This window comes from Ovis canadensis, chromosome 18 (genome assembly GCF_042477335.2).
Source record: "Ovis canadensis isolate MfBH-ARS-UI-01 breed Bighorn chromosome 18, ARS-UI_OviCan_v2, whole genome shotgun sequence".
Lineage (NCBI taxonomy): Eukaryota > Metazoa > Chordata > Mammalia > Artiodactyla > Bovidae > Ovis > Ovis canadensis.
Window position 1 is genome coordinate 899,311 of NC_091262.1, and position 20,953 is coordinate 920,263.

A 20,953-nucleotide genomic window follows, 5' to 3' on the forward strand; every position below is an offset into this window, starting at 1 on the left:
GGTTCGGGAGCCCTGCTGAAAGCAGCAAGCCTCTGTAGCATAGGGGTTAGGTGGGCCACTAGGCAGGTAGGCTATGGCCTGTAAATCAGGAGTTCAAGTCTCCAGTCTGACCTTTTCGCTTTTAAGGGGCAGGGGACTGCAAGAGCCAGGGCTTAGACCAGAAAATTTTTTTATTTTAGAGGTTTATTGTTAAGCTTAGGGTTAGGGTTCGGGCAACCCCCCCCCACTTGTTAGGGTTCGGGTTCAGGTTAGAATTCGGGGACCCCCCTCTTCTTAGAGTTCGGGTTTGGGTTAGGGTTCATGTCAGGGTCAGGGTTCGGGTTACGGTTAGGGTTGGCATTAGCTCTAGGGTTACAGCTAAAGTGAGCGCTAATAGGGTCCATAGTTCTTTATTAGCCTGCAGTGGCGGGGTGAGGCTTGAAGAGCGCCTGGGAGCAAGACAAAACCCAGTAATCCTCTCTAGCGAAGCGGTTAGGCTGACAACCAGTTAAACATCCAACTTGGCTCTGTAGGTCAGGCATTCAAGTCCCAGTTTTGCCTCGTTTGCTTTTAGGGGGTGAGGGACAGCAAGGGGCGGGGCTTAGGCCAGAAAAGTTTATGTTTATGTTAGAGTTTTATTGTTAGGGTTAGGTTTAGGGTTCTGGCATCCCCCCAACTTGTTAGGGTTCAGAGTTCGGGTGCGGGGAATCCCCTCTCTACTTAGGGTTCGGGTTCAGGGTTCGTGTTTGTGGTTTGGGGTTCAGCGTTTGGGGTTAGGGGTTCGTGGTTCTAGTTTGAAGTTTGGGGTTCCGATTAGGGGTTCAAGGTTCAGCTTAGGGGTTTGGGGTTCGGGGTTCGGGTTAGGGGTTCGCGGTTTGGGTTTGGGGTTTGGGGTTCGGGTTAGGGGTTCGCCTTTCAGATTTGGGGATCAGGTTATGGGTTCTCAGTTCAGGTTCGGGGTTCGCAGTTTGGGTTTGGGGTTTGAGGTTCAGGTAAAGGGTTTGGGGTTCGCGGTTTGGGTTTGTGGTTTGAGGTTTGGGTTTGGGGTTTGGGGATCAGGTTAGGGGCTCTCGGATTGGGTTAGGGGTTCACAGTTCGGGTTTGGGTTTGAGGTTAGGGTGAAGGGTTTGGGGTTTGGGGTTCGCGGTTTGGGTTGGAGGTTTGGGATTCGGGTTAGGGGTTTTGGGTTTGGGATTCGGGTTATGGGTTTGGGTTTTGGGGTTCGCGGTTTGGGTTTGGGGTTCTGGTTAGGGGTTCGGGGTTCGGGTTTGGGGTTTGGAGTTCGAGGTTTGGGGTTCGTGTTTCAGGTTAGGGGTTGAGGGTTGGGGTTTGGGGTTCGCAGTTTGGGATAGGGGTTTGCGGATTTGGTTAGGGGTTAGGGATTTGGGGTTTGGAGTCTGGGATTTGGGTCAGGGGTTCGTGGTTTGGGGTTCCAGTTATGGGTTTGGGGTTTGGGTTCAGGGTTGTGGGTTGGGGGTTTGGGGTTCGGTTTTTGGGTTTGCAGTTTGGGTTACGGATTAGGGGTTTGGGGTTTGGGTTTGGGGTTCGGGAATTGGGATTCGAGGATTGGGGTTGGGGGTTCCGATTAGAGGTTCAGTAAGTGAGATTTGTGGATCGGGGGTCAAGATTTGAGGTTTGGGGTTTGGGCTTCGGGGGTTTGGGTTCAGGGTTTGGGGATGGGGGTGTGAGGTGCAGTTTCGAGTTTTGCTGTTCAGGTTAGGAGTTAGGGGTTGGGAGTTCGGGGTTCGGCTTAGGGGTTTGGGGTGTGCGGTTTGGGGTTTGAGGTTTGGGGTTCCGGCTAGGGGTTTGGGGTTTGGGGTTCGGATCAGGGGTTTGGAGTTTGGGTTTGAGGGTTGGGTTTTGGGGTTTGGGTTTCGGGGTTTAGAATTCGGGTTAGGTGTTCGCAGTTTGGGTTAGGGGTTTGGGGTTTGGGTTGGGGGTGTGGGGTGTGGGGTACGGGTTAGGGGTTTGGGTTCAGGGTTTGGGGTTCACTTTATGGGTTTGCGTTTCCGGTAAGGCATTAGGGGTGTGCGGTCTGGGTGTGGGGTTCGTGTTAGCGGTTTGGGGTTGGGGGTTCGGGTTCCAGATTTGGGGTTCGGAGTTTGAGTTATGGATTCGGGGTTTGGGCAACATGGTTCGGGGTTTGTGGTATGGGGTTTGGGGGTCGGGGTTTGGGTTTGGGGCTCGGGTTAGGGGTTCGGGTTCGAGTTAGGGGTTCACGGATCAGGTTAGGGGTTTGGGGTTCGGCGTTTGAGGTTCGGTTAAGGGGTTCGCTGTTCTGGTTAGGGGTTAGTGACAGGGGCTTCTGTTTTAGGGTAGGGGGTTGCAGTTCAGGTTATGGGTTAGGGGTTTGGTGTTTTGTTTTCGGGTTATGGTAAAGGGTTCAGGTAGGGGATTGGGTTAGGGGATTCGGGTTCAGGTTTGGAGTTCGGTGCTTGGGGTTAGAGATTTGGATTCGGGAAATGGGTTGGGGTTCATGGTATGGTGTTCGAGTTAGGGGTTTGGGGTTCGGAGTTTGGGGGTTCTTGTTCTGAATAGGGGCTTGGGGTTTGGGGTATGGGGTTCGGCTTCGGGGTTAGAGGTTTGCGGTTTGGGGTTGCGGTTTGGAGATTGGAGTTTGGGTTTGGGATTAAGGGGTAGGTGTTTTGGTTTGAGGTCGGGTTAGGGTTAAGGTATCAGGTTTCAGGTTCATTGTTTGGGGATTCGATCTAGGCATTCAGTTTACGGGTTTGGGATATAGGGTTTTGAGGTCAGGGTGGAGATCGGGGATTGGAGTCGCGATTAGGGGCTACTGAGTGCCGCAGAGGCAAGGGCTCCAGCAGTAAAAGCAGGCTGCGCGAGGCTGGGAGACGGCACTGGCGCCTTCCTGGCCTCAGCTCCGCTCCTGCCTTGCCTTTGCACCTAGGCCCCAGGCGTCCTTGGGAAGGGCTAAAGGGCCGGTGGCTTGCACACTGCCAAGGGCTCCAGCAGGGAGAGCTCTGTGCCAGGGAAAGGAAGGGCTAGTGCAGGGCTCCGCCAGAGGTTGCTTGGCCGCACAGACTCAGTGCTGCACGGAGTGCACCAGGCTCCCAGGGCCCCTGGCTGGGGTCTGCAGCCCCGCACACCCGGAGGCTGACTCCCTGGGGGCCCAGCAGGTGCCTCACACACGTAGCTCCCCAGCGCTCTCCTCCCCAGCAGAGACGTGTGCAGCTGGTGGGGGCCTGCCCCTGGGTGCCTGGGCTCCCGCCCACAGCCCCAGCTCAGGGCAAGCAGCCCCTGAGCCAAGACCTGCATGAGTCGCTGAGCTCCCCCACCTGGAAGCCGAGTGAACAGCTGGCGGGGAGCCGAGCCCCCTCGAGGGAAGAAGAGGCAGCCCAGCCTCGTTTGGCTTAAGCCCTACTTGGCTGGAGCCGAGTGCGCCTCCAGGACGGCAGAGCTCCAGCTCTGCTCAGAGGCCCGATCAAGCAGAGTTGCTGGCGCGAGGCTGCTCTGCCCTGGGCGAGCCTTGCCCAGACTTGCCTCGCTGCTAGGCTTCCTGCCCGGAAGAAGCAGGCTGCGCGAGGCTGGGAGACGCCATTGGCCCCTTCCTGGCCTCATCTCTGCTCTTGCCATGCCTTTACACCTAGGCCCCAGGCGTCCTTTGGGAGGGCTTAGGGGCCGGTGTCTTGCACACTGCCAAGGGCACCAGGAGGAAGAGCTCTGTGCCAGGGAAAGGAAGGGCTAGTGCAGGGCACCTCCAGCGGTTGCTTGGCCGCCCAGAATCAGCGCCGCACGGAGTGCACCAGGCTCCCAGGGCCCCTGGCTGGGGTCTGCAGCCCCGCACACCCGGAGGCTGACTCCCTGGGCACCCAGCAGCAGCCTCACACACGTAGGTTCCCTAGCGCTCTCCTCCCCAGCAGAGACGTGTGCAGCTGGTTGGGGCCTGGCCCTGCATGTCTGGGCTCCCGCCCACAGCCCCAGCTCAGGGCAAGCAGCCCCTGAGCCAGGACCTGCAGGACGCGCAGAGCGCTTCCACCTGGAAGCCGAGTGAACAGCTGGCGGGGAGGCGAGCCTCCTCGAGGGAAGAAGAGGCAGCCCAGCCTCGTTTGGCTCAAGCCCTACTTGGCTGGAGCCGAGTGTGCCTCCAGGACGGCAGAGCTCCAGCTCTGCTCAGAGGCTCGATCTGGCAGAGTTGCTGGCCCGAGGCTGCTCTGCCCTGGGCGAGCCTTGCCCAGACTTTCCTGGCTGCTAGGCTTCTTGCCCGGAAGAAGCAGGCTGCGCGAGGCTGGGAGACGCCACTGGTGCCTTCCTGGCCTCAGCTACCCTCGCTCCTTGCCTTTGCACCTAGGCCCCAGGCATCCTTTGGGAGGGCTTAGGGGCCGGTGGCTTGCACACTGCCAAGGGCTTCAGCAGGAAGAACTCTGTGCCAGGGAAAGGAAGGGCTAGTGCAGGGCTCCGCCAGAGGTTGCTTGGCCGCACAGACTCAGTGCTGCACGGTGTGCACCAGGCTCCCAGGGCCCCTGGCTGGGGTCTGCAGCCCCGCACACCCGGAGGCTGACTCCCTGGGCACCCAGCAGCTGCCTCACACACGTAGCTTCCCTAGCGCTCTCCTCCCCAGCAGAGACGTGTGCAGCTGGTGGGGGCCTGCCCCTGGGTGCCTGGGCTCCCGCCCACAGCCCCAGCTCAGCCAAGCAGCCCCTGAGCGAAGACTTGCATGAGTCGCTGAGCGCCCCCACCTAGAAGCCGAGTGAACAGTTGGCGGGGAGCCGAGCCCCTTCGAGGGAAGGAGAGGCAGCCCGGCCTCGTTTGGCTCAAGCCCTATTTGGCTGGAGCCGAGTGCGCCTCCAGGACGTCAGAGCTCCAGCTCTGCTCAGAGGCCCGATCAAGCAGAGTTGCTGGCGCGAGGCTGCTCTGCCCTGGGCGAGCCTTGCCCAGACTTTCCTCGCTGCTAGGCTTCTTGCCCGGAAGAAGCAGGCTGCGCGAGGCTGGGAGACGCCACTGGTGCCTTCCTGGCCTCAGCTCCCCTCGCTCCTTGCCATTGAACCTAGGCCCCATGCGTCCTTAGGGAGGGCTTAGGGGCCGGTGGATTGCACACTGCCAAGGGTTCCAGCAGGGAGAGCTCTGTGCCAGGGAAAGGAAGGGCTACTGCAGGGCACCTCCAGCGGTTGCTTGGCCGACCAGACTCAGCGCGAAAAGGAGTGCACCAGCCTCCCAGGGACCGTGGCTCTTGTCTGCAGCCCCGCACACCCGGAGGCTGACTCCCTGGGCGCCCAGCAGCTGCCTCACACACGTAGCTTCCCTAGCGCTCTCCTCCCCAGCAGAGACGTGTGCAGCTGGTTGGGGCCTGCCCCTGAGTGCCTGGGCTCCCGCCCACTGCCCCAGCTCAAGGCAAGCAGCCCCTGAGCGAAGACCTGCACGAGTCGCTGAGCCTCCCCACCTGGAAGCCGAATGAACAGCTGGCAGGGAGGCGAGTCCCTCGAGGGAAGACGAGGCAGCCCAACCTCGTTTGGCTGAAGCCCTACTTGGCTGGAGCCGAGTGCGCCTCCAGGATGGCAGAGCTCCACCTCTGCTCAGAGGCCCGATCTGGCAGAGTTGCTGGCGCGAGGCTGCTCTGCCCTGGGCGAGACTTGCCCAGACTTTCCTCGCTGCTAGGCTTCCTGCCCGGAAGAAGCAGGCTGCGCGAGGCTGAGAGACGCCATTGGCCCATTCCTGGCCTCAGCTCTACTCTTGCCTTGCCTTTGCACCTAGGCCCCAGGTCCTTAGGGAGGGCTTAGGGGCCGGTGGCTTGCACACTGCCAAGGGTTCCAGCAGGGAGAGCTCTGTGAGAGGGAAGGAAAGGCAAGTGCAGGGCACCTCCAGCGGTTGCTTGGCCGCCCAGACTCAGCGCCGCACGGAGTGCACCAGCCTCCCAGGGCCCGTGGCTCTTGTTTGCAGCCCCGCACACCCGGAGGCTGACTCCCTGGGCGCCCAGCAGCTGCCTCACACACGTAGCTTCCCTAGCGCTCTCCTCCCCAGCAGAGACGTGTGAGGCTGGTTGGGTCCTGCCCCTGCGTGCCTGGGCACCCGCCCACAGCCCCAGCTCAGGACAAGCAGCCCCTGAGCCAAGACCTGCAGGAGGCGCAGAGCGCCCCCACCTGGTAGCCGAGTGAAGAACTGGCGGGGAGGCGAGCCTCCTCGAGGGAAGAAGAGGCAGCCCAGCCTCGTTTGGCTCAAGCTCTACTTGGCTGGAGCCCAGTGCGCCTCCAGGACGGCAGAGCTCCAGCTCTGCTCAGAGGCCCTATCTGGCAGAGTTGCTGGCGCGAGGCTGCTCTGCCCTGGGCGAGCCTTGCCCAGACTTTCCTCGCTGCTAGGCTTCCTGCCCGGAAGAAGCAGGCTGCGCGAGGCTGAGAGACGCCATTGGCCCATTCCTGGCCTCAGCTCTGCCCCTGCCTTGCCTTTGCACCTAGGCCCCAGGCGTCCTTAGGGAGGACTTAGGGGACGGTGGCTTGCACACTGCCAAGGGTTCCAGCAGGGAGAGCTCTGTGAGAGGGAAGGAAAGGCAAGTGCAGGGCACCTCCAGCGGTTGCTTGGCCGCCCAGACTCAGCGCCGCACGGAGTGCACCAGCCTCCCAGGGCCCGTGGCTCTTCTCTGCAGCCCCGCACACCCGGAGGCTGGCTCCCTGGGCGCACAGCAGCTGCCTCACACACGTAGCTTCCCTAGCACTCTCCTCCCCAGCAGAGACGTGTGAGGCTGGTTGGGTCCTGCCCCTGCGTGCCTGGGTACCCGCCCACAGCCCCAGCTCAGGACAAGCAGCCCCTGAGCCAAGACCTGCAGGAGGCTAAGAGCGCCCCCTCCTGGTAGCCAAGTGAAGAACTTGCTGGGAGGCGAGCCTCCTCGAGGGAAGAAGAGGCAGCCCAGCCTCGTTTGGCTCAAGCCCTACTTGGCTGGAGCAGAGTGCGCCTCCAGGACGGCAGAGCTCCAGCTCTGCTCAGAGGCCCGATCAAGCAGAGTTGCTGGCGCGAGGCTGCTCTGCCCTGGGCGAGCCTTGCCCAGACTTGCCTCGCTGCTAGGCTTCCTGCCCGGAAGAAGCAGGCTGCGCAAGGCTGGGACGCGCCATTGGCCCCTTCCTGGCCTCAGCTCTGCTCCTGCCTTGCCTTTGCACCTAGGCCCCATTAGTCCTTTGGGAGGGCTTAGGGGCCGGTGGCTTGCACACTGCTAAGGGCTCAAGCAGGAAGAACTCTGTGCGCGGGAATAGAAGGGTTAGTGCAGGGCTCCTCCAGCGGTTGCTTGGCCGCCCAGACTCAGCGCCAAACGGAGTGCACCAGCCTCCCAGGGACCGTGGCTCTTGTCTGCAGCCCCGCACACCCGGAGACTGACTCCCTGGGCGCCCAGCAGCTTCCTCACACACGTAGCTTCCCTAGCGCTCTCCTCCCCAGCAGAGACGTGTGCAGCTGGTTGGGGCCTGCCCCTGAGTGCCTGGGCTCCCGCCCACAGCCCCAGCTCAAGGCAAGCAGCCCCTGAGCGAAGACCTGCACGAGTCGCTGAGCCTCCCCACCTGGAAGCCGAATGAACAGCTGGCGGGGAGGCGAGTCCCTCGAGGGAAGACGAGGCAGCCCAACCTCGTTTGGCTCAAGCCCTACTTGGCTGGAGCCGAGTGCGCCTCCAGGATGGCAGAGCTCCACCTCTGCTCAGAGGCCCGATCTGGCAGAGTTGCTGGCGCGAGGCTGCTCTGCCCTGGGCGAGACTTGCCCACACTTTCCTCGCTGCTAGGCTTCCTGCCCGGGAGAAGCAGGCTGCGCGAGGCTGGGAGATGCCATTGGCCCCTTCCTGGCCTCAGCTCTGCTCTTGCCTTGCCTTTGCACCTAGGCCCCAGGTCCTTAGGGAGGGCTTAGGGGCCGGTGGCTTGCACACTGCCAAGGGTTCCAGCAGGGAGAGCTCTGTGAGAGGGAAGGAAAGGCAAGTGCAGGGCACCTCCAGCGGTTGCTTGGCCGCCCAGACTCAGCGCCGCACGGAGTGCACCAGCCTCCCAGGGCCTGTGGCTCTTGTTTGCAGCCCCGCACACCCGGAGGCTGACTCCCTGGGCGCCCAGCAGCTGCCTCACACACGTAGCTTCCCTAGCGCTCTCCTCCCCAGCAGAGACCTGTGAGGCTGGTTGGGTCCTGCCCCTGCGTGCCTGGGCACCCGCCCACAGCCCCAGCTCAGGACAAGCAGCCCCTGAGCCAAGACCTGCAGGAGGCGCAGAGCGCCCCCACCTGGTAGCCGAGTGAAGAACTGGCGGGGAGGCGAGCCTCCTCGAGGGAAGAAGAGGCAGCCCAGCCTCGTTTGGCTCAAGCTCTACTTGGCTGGAGCCCAATGCGCCTCCAGGACAGCAGAGCTCCAGCTCTGCTCAGAGGCTCGATCTGGCAGAGTTGCTGGCGCGAGGCTGCTCTGCCCTGGGCGAGCCTTGCCCAGACTTTCCTCGCTGCTAGGCTTCTTGCCCGGAAGAAGCAGGCTGCGCGAGGCTGGGAGACGCCACTGGTGCCTTCCTGGCCTCAGCTCCCCTCGCTCCTTGCCTTTGCACCTAGGCCCCAGGCGTCCCTTGGGAGGGCTTAGGGGCCGGTGGCTTGCACACTGCCAAGGGCTTCAGCAGGAAGAACTCTGTGCCAGGGAAAGGAAGGGCTAGTGTAGGGCTCCGCCAGAGGTTGCTTGGCCGCACAGACTCAGTGCCGAACGGAGTGCACCAGCCTCCCAGGGCCCCTGGCTGGGGTCTGCAGCCCCGCACACCCGGAGGCTGACTCCCTGGGCGCCCAGCTGCTGCCTCACACACGTAGCTTCCCTAGCGCTCTCCTCCCCAGCAGAGACGTGTGCAGCTGGTGGGGGCCTGCCCCTGGGTGCCTGGGCTCCCGCCCACAGTCCCAGCTCAGGGCAAGCAGCCCCTGAGCGAAGACCTGCATGAGTCGCTGAGCGCCCCCACCTGGAAGCCGAGTGAACAGCTGGCGGGGAGCCGAGCCCCTTCGAGGGAAGAAGAGGCAGCCCAGCCTCGTTTGGCTTAAGCCCTACTTGGCTGGAGCCGAGTGCGCCTCCAGGACGGCAGAGCTCCAGCTCTGCTCAGAGGCCCGATCAAGCAGAGTTGCTGGCGCGAGGCTGCTCTGCCCTGGGCGAGCCTTGCCCAGACTTGACTCGCTGCTAGGCTTCCTGCCCGGAAGAAGCAGGCTGCGCGAGGCTGGGAGACGCCATTGGCCCCTTCCTGACCTCATCTCTGCACTTGCCTTGCCTTTGCACCTAGGCCCCAGGCGTCCTTTGGGAGGGCTTAGGGGCCGGTGGCTTGCACACTGCCAAGGGCTCAAGCAGGAAGAGCTCTGTGCCAGGGAAAGGAAGGGCTAGAACAGGGTTCCTCCAGCGGTTGCTTGGCCGCTCAGACTCAGCGCCGCACGGAGTGCACCAGGCTCCCAGGGCCCCTGGCTCGGGTCTGTAACCCTGCACACACGGAGGCTGACCCCCTGGGCACCCAGCAGCTGCCTCACACACGTAGCTTCCCTAGCGCTCTCCTCCCCAGCAGAGAGGTGTGCAGCTGGTTGGGGCCTGCCCCTGCGTGCTGGGCTCCCGCCCACAGCCCCAGCTCAGGGCAAACAGCCCCTGAGCCAAGACCTGCAGGAGGCGCAGAGCGCCCCCACCTGGAAGCCGAGTGAACAGCTGGTGGGGAGGTGAGCCTCCTAGAGGGAAGAAGAGGCAGCCCAGCCTCGTATGGCTCAAGCCCTACTTGGCTGGAGCCGAGTGCGCTTCCAGGACGGCAGAGCTCCAGCTCGGCTCAGAGGCCCGATCTGGCAGAGTTGCTGGCACGAGGCTGCTCTGCCCTGGGCGAGCCTTGCCCAGACTTGCCTCGCTGCTAGGCTTCCTGCCTGGAAGGAGCCTGCTGCGCGAGGCTGGGAGACGCCACTCGTGCCTTCCTGGCCTCATTTCCGCTCCTGCCTTGCCTTTGCACCTAGGCCCCAGGACTCCTTAGGGAGGGCTTAGGAGCCGGTGGCTTGCACACTGCCAAGGGTTCCAGCAGGGAGAGCTCTGTGAGAGGGAAGGAAAGGCAAGTGCAGGGCACCTCCAGCGGTTGCTTGGCCGCCCAAACTCAGTGCCGAACGGAGTGCACCAGCCTCCCAGGGCCCCTGGCTGGGGTCTGCAGCCCCGCACACCCGGAGGCTGACTCCATGGGCGCCCCGCAGCTGCCTCACACACGTAGTTTCCCTAGCGCTCTCCTCCCCAGCAAAGACCTGTGCAGCTGGTTGGGGCCTGCCCCTGCGTGCCTGGGCTCACGTCTACAGCCCCAGCTCACGGTAAGGAACCCCTGAGCCATGAATTGTAGGAGGCCCAGAGCGCCCCCACCTGGAAGCCGGGTAAACAGCTGGCGGGGATGCCAGCCTCCTCGAGGGAAGAAGAGGCAGCCCAGCCTCGTTTGGCTCAAGCCCTACTTGGCTGGAGCCGAGTGCTCCTCCAGGACGGCACAGCTCCAGCTCTGCTCAGAGGCCCGATCTGGCAGAGTTGCTGGCGCGAGGCTGCTCTGCCCTGGGCGAGCCTTTCCCAGACTAGCCTCGCTGCTAGGTTTCCTGCCCGGAAGGAGCCGGCTGCGCGAGGCTTGGAAACGCCACTGGCGCCTTCCTGGCCGCAGCTCCGCTCCTGCCTTGCCTTTGAACCTAGGCCCCTGGCTTCCTTTGGAAGGGCTTAGGGGCCGGTGTCTTGCACACTGCCAAGGGCTCAAGCAGGAAGAGCTCTGTGCCAGGGAAAGGAAGGGCTAGTGCAGGGCACCTCCAGCGGTTGCTTGGCCGCCCAGACTCAGCGCCAAACGGAGTGCACCAGGCTCCCAGGGCCCCTGGCTGGGGTCTGCAGCCCCGCACACCCGGAGGCTGACTCCCTGGGCGCCCAGCAGCTGCCTCACACACGTAGCTTCCCTAGCGCTCTCCTCCCCAGCAGAGACGTGTGCAGCTGGTTGGGGCCTGCCCCTGAGTGCATGGGCTCCCGCCCACAGCCCCAGCTCAGGGCAAGCAGCCCCTGAGCGAAGACCTGCACGAGTCGCTGAGCCTCCCCACCTGGAAGCCGAATGAACAGCTGGCGGGGAGGCGAGCCCCCTCGAGGGAAGAAGAGGCAGCCCAGCCTCGTTTGGCTCAAGCCCTACTTGGCTGGAGCCGAGTGCGCCTCCAGGATGGCAGAACTCCAGCTCTGCTCAGAGGCCCGATAAGGCAGAGTTGCTGGCGCGAGGCTGATCTGCCCTGGGCGAGCCTTTCCCAGACTAGCCTCGCTGCTAGGCTTCCTGCCCGGAAGAAGCAGGCTGCGCGAGGCTGGGAGACGCCACTGGCGCCTTTCTGGCCCCAGCTCCGCTCCTGCCTTGCCTTTGCACCTAGGCCCCAGGCGTCCTTTGGAGGGCTTAGGGGCCGGTGGCTTGCACACTGCCAAGGGCTCAAGCAGGAAGAGCTCTGTGCGAGGGAAGAGAAGGGCAGAGCAGTGCTCCTCCAGCGGTTGCTTGGCCGCCCAGACTCAGCCCCGCACGGAGTGCACCTGGCTCCCAGGGCCCCTGGCTGTGGTCTGCAGCCCCGCACACCCCGAAGCTGACTCCCTGGGCGCCCAGCAGCTGCCTCACACACGTAGCTTCCCTAGCGCTCTCCTCCCCAGCAGAGACGTGTGCAGCTGGTTGGGGCCTGCCCCTGCGTGCCTGGGCTCCCGCCCACAGCCCCAGCTCAGGGCAAGCAGCCCCTGAGCCAGGACCTGCAGGACGCGCAGAGCGCCTCCACCTGGAAGCCGAGTGAACAGCTGGCGGGGAGGCGAGCCTCCTCGAGGGAAGAAGAGGCAGCCCAGCCTCGTGTGGCTCAAGCCCTACTTGGCTGGAGCCGAGTGCGCCTCCAGGACGGCAGAGCTCCAGCTCTGCTCAGAGGCCCGATCAAGCAGAGTTGCTGGCGCGAGGCTGCTCTGCCCTGGGCGAGCCTTGCCCAGACTTGCCTCGCTGCTAGGCTTCCTGCCCGGAAGAAGCAGGCTGCGCGAGGCTGGGAGACGCCATTGGCCCCTTCCTGGCCTCATCTCTGCTCTTGCCTTGCCTTTGCACTTAGGCCCCAGGCGTTCGTTGGGAGGGCTTAGGGGCCGGTGGCTTGCACACTGCCAAGGGCTTCAGCAGGAAGAGCTCTGTGCCAGGGAAAGGAAGGGCTAGAGCAGGGCTCCTCCAGCGGTTGCTTGGCCGCCCAGACTCAGCGCCGCACGGAGTTCACCAGGCTCCCAGGGCCCCTGGCTGGGGTCTGCAGCCCCGCACACCCGGAGGCTGTCTCCATGGGCGCCCAGCAGCTGCCTCACACACGTAGCTTCCCTAGCGCTCTCCTCCCCAGCAAAGACCTGTGCAGCTGGTTGGGGCCTGCCCCTGCGTGCCTGGGCTCCCGTCCACAGCCTCAGCTCAGGGTAAGGAGCCCCTGAGCCATGACTTGTAGGAGGCCCAGAGCGCCCCCACCTGGAAGCCGGGTGAACAGCTGGCGGGGAGGCGAGCCTCCTCGATGGAAGAAGAGGCAGCCCAGCCTCGTTTGGCTCAAGCCCTACTTGGCTGGAGCCGAGTGCGCCTCCAGGACGGCAGAGCTCCAGCTCTGCTCAGAGGCCCGATCTGGCAGAGTTGCTGGCGCGAGGCTGCTCTGCCCTGGGCGAGCCTTGCCCAGACTTGCCTCGCTTCTAGGCTTCCTGCTCAGGAAGGAGCCGGCTGCGCGAGGCTGGGAAACGCCACTGGCGCCTTCCTGGCCTCAGCTCGGCTCCCCCCTCGCCTTTGCACCTAGGCCCCAGGCGTCCTTTGGGAGGGCTTAGGGGCCGGTGTCTTGCACACTGCCAAGGGCTCCAGCAGGAAGACCTCTGTGCGAGGGAAGGGAAGGTTTAGTGTAGGGCTCCTCCAGCGGTTGCTTGGCCGCCCAGACTCAGCCCCGCACGGAGTGCACCAGGCTCCCAGGGCCCCTGGCTGGGGTCTGCAGCCCCGCACACCTGGAGGCTGACTCCCTGGGCGCCCAGCAGCTGCCTCACACACGTAGCTTCCCTAGCGCTCTCCTCCCCAGCAGAGACGTGTGCAGCTGGTTGGGGCCTGGCCCTGCGTGTCTGGGCTCCCGCCCACAGCCCCAGCTCAGGGCAAGCAGCCCCTGAGCGAAGACCTGCACGAGTCGCTGAGCCTCCCCACCTGGAAGCCGAATGAACAGCTGGCGGGGAGGCGAGCCCCCTCGAGGGAAGAAGAGGCAGCCCAGCCTCGTTTGGCTCAAGCCCTACTTGGCTGGAGCCGAGTGCGCCTCCAGGATGGCAGAACTCCAGCTCTGCTCAGAGGCCCGAAAAGGCAGAGTTGCTGGCGCGAGACTGCTCTGCCCTGGGCGAGCCTTTCCCAGACTAGCCTCGCTGCTAGGCTTCCTGCCCGGAAGAAGCAGGCTGCGCGAGGCTGGGAGACGCCACTGGCGCCTTTCTGGCCGCAGCTCCGCTCCTGCCTTGCCTTTGAACCTGGGCCCCTGGCTTCCTTTGGAAGGGCTTAGGGGCCGGTGGCTTGCACACTGCCAAGGGCTCCAGGAGGAAGAGCTCTGTGCCAGGGAAAGGAAGGGCTAGTGCAGGGCACCTCCAGCGGTTGCTTGGCCGTCCAGACTCAGTGCCGAACGGAGTGCACCAGGCTCCCAGGGCCCCTGGCTGGGGTCTGCAGCCCCGCACACCCAGATGCTGACTCCCTGGGCGCTCAGCAGCTGCCTCACACACGTAGCTTCCCTAGCGCTCTCCTCCCCAGCAGAGACGTGTGCAGCTGGTTGGGGCCTGCCCCTGAGTGCCTGGGCTCCCGCCCACAGCCCCAGCTCAGGGCAAGCAGCCCCTGAGCGAAGACCTGCACGAGGCGCTGAGCCTCCCCACCTGGAAGCCGAATGAACAGCTGGCGGGGTGGCGAGCCCCCTCGAGGGAAGAAGAGCCAGCCCAGCCTCGTTTGGCTCAAGCCCTACTTGGCTGGAGCCGAGTGCGCCTCCAGGACGGCAGAGCTCCATCTCTGCTCAGAGGCCCGATAAGGCAGAGTTGCTGGCGAGGCTGCTCTGCCCTGGGCGAGCCTTTCCCAGACTAGCCTCGCTGCTAGGCTTCCTGCCCGGAAGAAGCAGGCTGCGCGAGGCTGGGAGACGCCATTGGCCCCTTCCTGGCCTCAGCTCCGCTCCTGCCTTGCCTTTGCACCTAGGCCCCAGGCGTCCTTAGGGAGGGCTTAGGGGCCGGTGGCTTGCACACTGCCAAGGGTTCCAGCAGGGAGAGCTCTGTGAGAGGGAAGGAAAGGCAAGTGCAGGGCACCTCAAGCGGTTGCTTGGCCGCCCAGACTCAGCGCCGAACGGAGTGCACCAGGCTCCCAGGGCCCCTGGCTGGGGTCTGCAGCCCCGCACACCCAGAGGCTGACTCCATGGGCCCCCAGCAGCTGCCTCACACACGTAGCTTCCCTAGCGCTCTCCTCCCCAGCAGAGACGTGTGCAGCTGGTTGGGGCCTGCCCCTGCGTGCCTGGTCTCCCGCCCACAGCCCCAGCTCAGGGCAAGCAGCCCCTGAGCCAAGACCTGTAGGAGGCGCAGAGCGCCCCCACCTGGAAGCCGAGTGAACAGCTGGCGGGGAGGTGAGCCTCCTAGAGGGAAGAAGAGGCAGCCCAGCCTCGTTTGGCTCAAGCCCTACTTGGCTGGAGCCGAGTGCGCCTCCAGGACGGCAGAGCTCCAGCTCGGCTCAGAGGCCCGATCTGGCAGAGTTGCTGGCGCGAGGCTGCTCTGCCCTGGGCGAGCCTTGCCCAGACTTGCCTCGCTGCTAGGCTTCCTGCCCGGAAGGAGCCTGCTGCGCGAGGCTGGGAGACGCCACTGGCGCCTTCCTGGCCTCATTTCCGGTCCTGCCTTGCCTTTGCACTTAGGCCCCAGGCGTCCTTTGGGAGGGCTTAGGAGCCGGTGACTTGCACACTGCCAAGGGTTCCAGCAGGGAGAGCTCTGTGAGAGGGAAGGAAAGGCAAGTGCAGGGCACCTCCAGCGGTTGCTTGGCCGCCCAGACTCAGTGCCGAACGGAGTGCACCAGCCTCCCAGGGCCCCTGGCTGGGGTCTGCAGCCCCGCACACCCGGAGGCTGACTCCATGGGTGCCCAGCAGCTGCCTCACACACGTAGCTTCCCAAGCGCTCTCCTCCCCAGCAAAGACCTGTGCAGCTGGTTGGGGCCTGCCCCTGCGTGCCTGGGCTCCCGTCCACAGCCCCAGCTCAGGGTAAGGAGCCCCTGAGCCATGATTTGTAGGAGGCCCAGAGCGCCCCCACCTGGAAGCCGGGTGAACAGCTGGCGGGGAGGCGAGCCTCCTCGAGGGAAGAAGAGGCAGCCCAGCCTCGTTTGGCTCAAGCCCTACTTGGCTGGAGCCGAGTGCGCCTCCAGGTCGGCAGAGCTCCAGCTCTGCTCAGAGGCCCGATCTGGCAGAGTTGCTGGCGCGAGGCTGCTCTGCCCTGGGCGAGCGTTGCCCAGACTTACCTCGCTTCTAGGCTTCCTGCCCAGGAAGGAGCCAGCTGCGCGAGGCTGGGAAACGCCACTGGCGCTTTCCTGGCCGCAGCTCCGCTCCTGCCTTGCCTTTGAACCTAGGCCCCTGGCTTCCTTTGGAAGGGCTTAGGGGCCGGTGTCTTGCACACTGCCAAGGGCTCCAGGAGGAAGAGCTCTGTGCCAGGGAAAGGAAGGGCTAGTGCAGGGCACCTCCAGCGGTTGCTTGGCCGCCCAGACTCAGCGCCAAACGGAGTGCACCAGGCTCCCAGGGCCCCTGGCTGGGGTCTGCAGCCCCGCACACCCAGATGCTGACTCCCTGGGCGCTCAGCAGCTGCCTCACACACGTAGCTTCCCTAGCGCTCTCCTCCCCAGCAGAGACGTGTGCAGCTGGTTGGGGCCGGCCCCTGAGTGCCTGGGCTCCCGCCCACAGCCCCAGCTCAGGGCAAGCAGCCCCTGAGCGAAGACCTGCACGAGGCGCTGAGCCTCCCCACTTGGAAGCCGAATGAACAGCTGGCGGGGTGGCGAGCCCCCTCGAGGGAAGAAGATGCAGCCCAGCCTCGTTTGGCTCAAGCCCTACTTGGCTGGAGCCGAGTGCGCCTCCAGGACAGCAGAGCTCCATCTCTGCTCAGAGGCCCGATAAGGCAGAGTTGCTGGCGAGGCTGCTCTGCCCTGGGCGAGCCTTTCCCAGACTAGCCTCGCTGCTAGGCTTCCTGCCCGGAAGAAGCAGGCTGCGCGAGGCTGGGAGACGCCATTGGCCCCTTCCTGGCCTCAGCTCTGCTCCTGCCTTGCCTTTGCACCTAGGCCCCAGGCGTCCTTAGGGAGGGCTTAGGGGCCGGTGGCTTGCACACTGCCAAGGGTTCCAGCAGGGAGAGCTCTGTGAGAGGGAAGGAAAGGCAAGTGCAGGGCACCTCCAGCGGTTGCTTGGCCGCCCAGACTCAGCGCCGAACGGAGTTCACCAGCCACCCAGGGCCCGTGGCTCTTGTCTGCAGCCCGGCACAGCCGGAGGCTGACTCGCTGGGCGCCCAGGAGCTGCCTCACACACGTAGCTTCCCTAGCGCTCTCCTCCCCAGCAGAGACGTGTGCAGCTGGTTGGGTCCTGCCCTTGAGTGCCAGGGCACCCGCCCACAGCCCCAGCTCAGGACAAGCAGCCCCTGAGCCAAGACCTGCAGGAGGCGCAGAGCGCCCTCACCTGGTAGCCGAGTGAAGAGCTGGCGCGAAGGCGAGCCTCCTCGAGGGAACAAGAGGCAGCCCAGCCTCGTTTGGCTCAAGGCCTACTTTGCTGGAGCCGAGTGCGCCTCCAGGACGGCAGAGCTCCAGCTCTGCTCAGAGGCCCGATCTGGCAGAGTTGCTGGCGCGAGGCTGCTCTGCCCTGGGCGAGCCTTGCCCAGACTTGAGTCGCTGCTAGGCTTCCTGCCCGGAAGAAGCAGGCTTCGCGAGCCTGGGAGACGCCACTGGCGCCTTCCTGGCCTCAGCTCCACTCCTGGTTGCCTTTGCACATAGGCCTCATTAGTCCTTTGGGAGGGCTTAGGGGCCGGTGGCTTGCACACTGCCAAGGGCTCAAGCAGGAAGAGCTCTCTGCGAGGGAATAGAAGGGCAGTGCAGGGCTCCTCCAGCGGTTGCTTGGCCGCCCAGACTCAGCCCCGCACGGAGTGCACCAGGCTCCCAGGGCCCCTGGCTGGGGTCTGCAACCCCGCACACACGGAGGCTGACTCCCTGGTCGCCCAGCAGCTGCCTCTCACACGTAGCTTCCCTAGCGCTGTCCTCCCCAGCAGAGACATGTGCAGCTGGTTGGGTCCTGCCCCTGCGTGCCTGGGCTCCCGCCCACAGTCCCAGCTCAGGGCAAGCAACCCCTGAACCAAGAACTGTAGGAGGCCCAGAGCGCCCCCACCTGGAAGCCGAGGGAACAGCTGGCGGGGAAGCGAGCCTCCTCGAGGGAAGAAGAGGCAGCCCAGCCTCTTTTGGCCCAAGTCCTACTTGGCTGGAGCCGAGGGCGCCTCCAGGACGGCAGAGCTCCAGCTCGGCTCAGAATCCCGATCTGGCAGAGTTGCTGGCGCGAGGCTGCTCTGCCCTGGGCGAGCCTTGCCCAGACTTGCCTCTCTGCTAGGCTTCCTGCCCAGGGAGGACCAGGCTGCGCGAGGCTGGGAGTCCCCACTGGCACCTTCCTGTCCTCAGCTCCGCTCTCCCCTCGCCTTTGCACCTAGGCCCTAGGCGTCCTTAGGGAGGGCTTAGGGGCCGGTGGCTTGCACACTGACAAGGGTTCCAGCAGGGAGAGCTCTGTGAGAGGGAATGAAAGGCAAGTGCAGGGCACCTCCAGCGGTTGCTTGGCCACCCAGACTCAGCGCCTCACGGAGTGCACCAGCCTCCCAGGGCCCGTGGCTCTTGTCTGCAGCCCCGCACACCCGGAGGCTGACTCGCTGGTCGCCCAGCAGCTGCCTCACACACGTAGCTTCCCTAGCGCTCTCCTCCCCAGCAGAGACGTGTGCAGCTGGTTGGGTCCTGCCCCTGAGTGCCAGGGCACCCGCCCACAGCCCCAGCTCAGGACAAGCAGCCCCTGAGCCAAGACCTGCAGGAAGCGCAGAGCGCCCTCACCTGGTAGCCGAGTGAAGAGCTGGCGGGGAGGCGAGCCTCCTCGAGGGAAGAAGAGGCAGCCCAGCCTCGTTTGGCTGAAGGCCTACTTGGCTGGAGCCGAGTGCGCCTCCAGGACGGCAGAGCTCCAGCTCTGCTCAGAGGCCCGATCTGGCAGAGTTGCTGGCGCGAGGCTGCTCTGCCCTGGGCGAGCCTTGCCCAGACTTGCCTCTCTGCTAGGCTTCCTGCCCGGAAGAAGCAGGCTTCGCGAGCCTGGGAGACGCCCCTGGCGCCTTCCTGGCCTCAGCTGCACTCCTGCCTTGCCTTTGCACCTAGGCCCCATTAGTCCTTTGGGAGGGCTTAGGGGCCGGTGGCTTGCACACTGCCAAGGGCTCAAGCAGGAAGAGCTCTCTGCGAGGGAATAGAAGGGCAGTGCAGGGCTCCTCCAGCGGTTGCTTGGCCGCCCAGACTCAGCCCCGCACGGAGTGCAGCAGCCTCCCAGGGCCCCTGGCTGGGGTCTGCAACCCCGCACACACGGAGGCTGACTCCCTGGACGCCAAGCAGCTGCCTCTCACACGTATCTTCCCTAGCGCTGTCCTCCCCAGCAGAGACATGTGCAGCTGGTTGGGCCCTGCCCCTGCGTGCCTGGGCTCCCGCCCACAGCCCCAGCTCAGGGTAAGGAGCCCCTGAGCCAAGAACTGTAGGAGGCCCAGAGCGCCCCCACCTGGAAGCCGAGGGAACAGCTGGCGGGGAGGCGAGCCTCCTCGAGGGAAGAAGAGGCAGCCCAGCCTCTTTTGGCTCAAGTTCTACTTGGCTGGAGCCGAGTGCGCCTCCAGGACGGCAGAGCTCCAGCTCTGCTCAGAGGCCCGATCTGGCAGAGTTGCTGGCGCGAGGCTGCTCTGCCCTGGGCGAGCCTTGCCCAGACTTGCCTCTCTGCTAAGCTTCCTGCCCAGGAAGGAGCAGGCTGCGCGAGGCTGGGAGTCCCCACTGGCGCCTTCCTGTCCTCAGCTCCGATACCCCCTCGCATTTGCACCTAGGCCCCAGGCGTCCTTTGGGAGGGCTTACGGGCCGGTGGCTTGCACACTGCCAAGGGCTTCAGCAGGAAGAACTCTGTGCCAGGGAAAGGAAGGGCTAGTGCAGGGCTTCGCCAGAGGTTGCTTGGCCGCACAGACTCAGAGCTGCACGGAGTGCAACAGGCTCCCAGGGCCCCTGGCTGGGGTCTGCAGCCCCGCACACCCGGAGGCTGACTCCCTGGGCGCCCAGCAGCTGCCTCACACACGTAGCTTCCCTAGCGCTGTCCTCCCCAGCAGAGACGTGTGCAGCTGGTGGGGGCCTGCCCCTGGGTGCCTGGGCTCCCGCCCACAGCCCCAGCTCAGGGCAAGCAGCCCCTGAGCGAAGACCTGCATGCGTCGCTGAGCGCCCCCACCTGGAAGCCGAGTGAACAGCTGGCGGGGAGGCGAGCCTCCTCCAGGGAAGAAGAGGCAGCCCAGCCTCGTTTGGCTCAAGCCCTACTTGGCTGGAACCGAGTGCGCCACCAGGACGGCAGAGCTCCAGCTCGGCTCAGAGGCCCGATCTGGCAGAGTTGCTGGCGCGAGGCTGCTCTGCCCTGGGCGAGCCTTGCCCAGACTTGCCTCGCTGCTCGGGTTCCTGCCCGGAAGGAGCCTGCTGCGCGAGGCTGGGAGACGCCACTGGCGCCTTCCTGGCCTCATTTCTGCTCCTGCCTTGCCTTTGCACTTAGGCCCCAGGCGTCCTTTGGGAGGGCTTAGGAGCCGGTGGCTTGCACATTGCCAAGGGTTCCAGCAGGGAGAGCTCTGTGAGAGGGAAGGAAAGGCAAGTGCAGGGCACCTCCAGCGGTTGCTTGGCCGCCCAGACTCAGTGCCGAACGGAGTGCACCAGCCTCCGAGGGCCCCTGGCTGGGGTCTGCAGCCCCGCACACCGGGAGGCTGACTCCATGGGCACCCAGCAGCTGCCTCACACACGTAGCTTCCCTAGCGCTCTCCTCCCCAGCAGAGACGTGTGCAGCTGGTTGGGGCCTGCCCCTGCGTGCCTGGGCTCCCGTCCACAGCCCCAGCTCAGGGTAAGGAGCCCCTGAGCCATGAATTGTAGGAGGCCCAGAGCGCCCCCACCTGGAACCCGGGTGAACAGCTGGCGGGGAGGCGAGCCTCCTCGAGGGAAGAAGAGGCAGCCCAGCCTCGTTTGGCTCAAGCCCTACTTGGCTGGAGCCGAGTGCGCCTCCAGGTCGGCAGAGCTCCAGCTCTGCTCAGAGGCCCGATCTGGCAGAGTTGCTGGCGCGAGGCTGCTCTGCCCTGGGCGAGCCTTGCCCAGACTTGCCTCGCTTCTAGGCTTCCTGCCCAGGAAGGAGCCGGCTGCGCGAGGCTGGGAAACGCTACTGGCGCCTTCCTGGCCGCAGCTCCGCTCCTGCCTTGCCTTTGAACCTAGGCCCCTGGCTTCCTTTGGAAGGGCTTAGGGGCCGGTGTCTTGCACACTGCCAAGGGCTCCAGGAGGAAGAGCTCTGTGCCAGGGAAAGGAAGGGCTAGTGCAGGGCACCTCCAGCGGTTGCTTGGCCGCCCAGACTCAGCGCCAAACGGAGTGCACCAGGCTCCCAGGGCCCCTGGCTGGGGTCTCCAGCCCCGCACACCCGGAGGCTGACTCCCTGGGCGCTCAGCAGCTGCCTCACACACGTAGCTTCCCTAGCGCTCTCCTCCCCAGCAGAGACGTGTGCAGCTGGTTGGGGCCTGCCCCTGAGTGCCTGGGCTCCCGCCCACAGCCACAGCTCAGGGCAAGCAGCCCCTGAGCGAAGACCTTCACGAGTCGCTGAGCCTCCCCACCTGGAAGCCGAATGAACAGCTGGCGGGGAGGCGAGCCCCCTCGAGGGAAGAAGAGGCAGCCCAGCCTCGTTTGGCTCAAGCCCTACTTGGCTGGAGCCGAGTGCGCCTCCAGGACGTCAGAGCTCCATCTCTGCTCAGAGGCCCGATAAGGCAGAGTTGCTGGCGAGGCTGCTCTGC